The sequence below is a fragment of the Hyperoodon ampullatus genome (genome assembly GCF_949752795.1).
Source record: "Hyperoodon ampullatus genome assembly, chromosome: 4".
NCBI lineage: Eukaryota > Metazoa > Chordata > Mammalia > Artiodactyla > Ziphiidae > Hyperoodon > Hyperoodon ampullatus.
The window spans coordinates 52503528-52507647 of NC_136917.1; positions in this window are offsets into that span (position 1 = coordinate 52503528).

The following is a 4120-nucleotide window of genomic DNA, read 5'->3' on the forward strand; positions in this document are numbered from 1 at the left end:
GTGGTGCTGAATTCTCTTAGCTTTTGCTTGTCTGTAAAGGTTTAATTTCTCTGTTGGAGTTGAATGAGATCCTTGCTGGGTAGAGTAATCTTGGTTGTAGGTTTTTCCCTTTCGTCACTTTAAATATGTCCTGTCACTCCCTTCCGTCTTGCAGAGTTTCTGCTGAAAAATCAACTGTTAACCTTATGGGGATTCCCTTGTATGTTATTTGTTGCTTTTCCCTTGCTGCTTTTAATATTTTTTCTCCATATTTAATTTTTGATAGTTTGATAATATGTGTCTTGCTGTGTTTCTCCTTTGATTTATCCTGTATGGGACTCTCTGTGCTTCCTGGACTTGATTGACTATTTCCTTTCCCATATTAGGGAAGTTGTTGACTATAATCTCTTCAAATATTTTCTCAGTCTCTTTTTTTTCTGTTCTTCTTCTGGGACCCCTATAATTCGAATGTTGGTGCGTTGAGTGTTGTCCCAGAGGTCTCTGAGACTGTCTTCAGTTCTTTTCATTCTTTTTTCTTTTCTGCTCTGTGGTTGTTATTTCCACTATTTTATCTTGCAGCTCACTTATTTGTTCTTCTGCCTCAGTTATTCTACTGTTGATTCCTTCTAGAGAATTTTTAATTTCATTTGTTATGCTGTCCATCATTGTTTGTTTGCTCTTTAGTTCTTCTCGGTCCTTGTTAAACGTTTCTTATATTTTCTCCATTCTATTTCCAAGATTTTGGATCATCTTTACTATAATTACTCTGAATTCTGTTTCAGGTAGACTGCCTGTTTCCTCTTCATTTATTAGGTCTGGTGGGTTTTTACCTTGCTCCTTCATCTGCTGTGTGCTTCTCTGTCTTCTCATTTTGCATAACTTACTGTGTTTGTGGTCTCCTTTTCGCAAGTTGGAGGTTCATAGTTCCTGTTGTTTTTGGTGTCTGCCCCCAGTGGCTAAGGTTGGTTCGGTGGTTTGTGTAGGCTTCCTGGTAGAGGGGACAGGTGCCTGTGTTCTGGTGGATGAGGCTGGATCTTGTCTTTCTGGTGGGCAGGTCTGCGTCCGGTGGTGTGTTTTGGGGTCTGTGACCTTATTATGATTTTAGGCAGCCTCTTTGCTAATGCGTGGGGTTGTGTTCCTGTCTTGCTAGTTGTTTGGCATAGGGTGTCCAGCACTGTAGCTTACCAGTCGTTGAGTGGAGCTGGGTCTTTGCATTGAGATGGAGATCTCTGGGAGAGCTTTCACCATTTCATATTATGTGGGGCTGGGAGGTCTCCAGTGGACCAATGTCCTGAATGCGGCTCTCCCAGCTTAGAGGCACAGGCCTTACACCCGGCCAGAGCACCAAGACCCTGTCAGCCACATGGCTCAGAAGAAAAGGGAGAAAAAAAAAATAAATAAATAAAATAAAATAAAATAAATTTATTAAAATAAAAAATTTAAAAATTATTAAAAATTAAAAAAATTAAAAAGTAATTAAAGAAAAAAGAAAGAAAGAAAGAAGAGAGCAACCAAACCAAAAAACACATCCATCAATGATAACAAGCTCTAAATGCTATACTGAAAAAAACCCCAAAAAACAGACAGACCGAACGTTAGGACAAATGGTAAAAGCAAAGCTATACAGAGAAAATCACGCAAAGAAGTATACACATACACACTTACAAAAAGAGCAAAAGGAAATATATATATATATATATATAAAAGGAAGAGAGCAACCAAATCAATAAACTAATCTACCAATGATAATAAACTCTGAATACTAAACTAAGATAAACATAAAACCAGAAACAAATTAGATGCCGGAAGCAAACCCCAAGTCTACAGTTGCTCCCAACCTCCTCCACCTCAATTGTGGGATGATTTGTTGTCTATCCAGGTATTCCACAGATTCTGGGTACATCAAGTTGATTGTGGAGATTTAATCCGCTGCTCCTGAGGCTGCTGGGAGATATTTCCCTTTCTCTTCTTTGTTCACACAGCTCCTTGGTTTCAGCTTTGGAGTTGGCCCCACCTCTGCATGTAGGTCACCCTCTGGCATCCGTTCTTTGCCCAGACAGGACGGGGTTAAAGGAGTGGCTGATTAGGGGTCTCTGGCTCACTCAGGCCGTGGGGAGGGAGGGGTACGGAATGCGGGGCAAGCCTGCGGGGGCAGAGGCCGGCGTGCCATTGCATCAGCCTGAGGCACACCGTGTGTTCTCCCCAGGAAGTTGTCCCTGGACATGGGACCCTGGCAGTGGTGGGCTGCACAGGCTCCTGAGAGGGAGGCGTGAATAGTGACCTGTGCTTGCACACAGGCTTCTTGGTGGCTGCAGCAGCAGCCTTAGCGTTTCACGCCCATCTCTGGTGTCCGCACTTACAGCCGCGGCTCGTGCCCATCTCTGGAGCTCATTTAGGCGGTGTTCTGAATCCCCTCTCCTTGTGCACCCCGAAACAATGGTCTCTTGCCTCTTAGGCAGGTCCAGACTTTTTCCCGGACTCCCTCCCAGCTACCTGTGGCACACTAGCCCCCTTCAGGCTGTGTTCATGCAACCAACCCCAGTCGTCTTCCTGGGATATGACCTCTGAAGCCGGAGCCTCAGCTCCCAGCCCCCATCCGTCCCAGCGGGTGAGCAGACAAGCCTCTCGGGCTGGTGAGTGCTGGTTGGCACCGATCCTCTGTCTGGGAATCTCTCTGCTTTGCCCTCTGCACCGCTGTTGCTGCGTTCTCCTCCATGGCTCCGAAACTTCACCCTCGCCACCCCTTGTATTCGCCAGTGAAGGGGCTTCCTAGTGTGTGGAAACCTTTCCTCCTTCACAGCTCCCTCCCAGAGGTGCAGGTCCTGTCCCTATTCTTTTGTCTCTGCTTTTTCTTTTTTCTTTGGCCCTACCCAGGTATGTGGGGAGTTTCTTGCCTTTGGGGAAGTCTGAGGTCTTCTGTCAGTGTTCAGTAGGTGTTCTGTAGGAGTTGTTCCACATGTTGATGTATTTCTGATGTATTTGTGGGGAGGAAGGTGATCTCCACGTCCTATTCCTCCGCCATCTTGAAGGTCTCTCCCACAGACAATTTTTGTCAATCAAATTTACTTACTTACTCGAGTTATAACATTAGAGGTGTGCTATTTTCATTTGACCTGCTCTTAGCACTCTGGTGGTCTCAGAAGCTTTGCCATAAGCTTAATCATTCATAAACCAATCCATAAGTCCATCAAAGGAGTTCAGGTCACTGGAACTCTAAGGCATTATAACTGAAAGGTCATGAAGACTCTCTTGACTGTCACTGGACTCTTGTTGGCAGAGCCCATGCTTTGTAATTCTTTTCTCTCTGTCCTTAGTACCTAGTATAAATCTGGATATAGGTTTTAAATATTTATTTATTTATTTATTTTTATTTTTTTATTTTTTTTTTGCGGTACGCGGGCCTCTCAGTGTTGTGGCCTCTCCCGTTGCGGAGCACAGGCTCCAGACGCGCAGGCTCAGCGGCCATGGCTCATGGGCCCAGCCGCTCCGCGGCATGTGGGATCTTCCCGGACCGGGGCACGAACCTGTGTCCCCTGCATCGGCAGGCGGACTCTGAACCACTGCGCCACCAGGGAAGCCCAGGTTTTAAATATTTAAATCGAGCTATACTATCTGTTTCCATGATGCTGAATTTGCCTCTGTGATTTGGTTTTCTAATGGTATTGGGAAACCTTTGGAACTATTCAAGGAGAGGAATGGTTGGAGAAAAGTGGGCACGTTTCCAATAGTGGAAATGTGTAGGAAAGTAGGCAGGGGTTGAATGGCTATTAAACCTTCTGTCTTTCTTTGAAAGACGCAGGCCCATAATGAAGTTAACTGTGAGATTTCCTTTCTAATCAGGAGTATGTCTGTCTAATCAGGTCAGGAATGTACTTTAGGGAATTCCTATGCAAGCACCAGACCCGCAGTGATCCAAAGTCCTGGTAAGGATAAAGAGTCATCCCAAATTTTCTAGAGATGACTATTGGTCTTTAAGTTTAGTGAGAAACAGTATGAACCAGCAGTCACCTGGTCTGAATCCTAGCCCTGCCAGGTCCTCTGTCCCTTGGATTCCTCATGTTTAAAATGAAGTTATTAATGAAATTTATCTCATCGGGTTGTTCTGGGGAGTCTATGAAACGATGCATCCAATAAGTGCTTA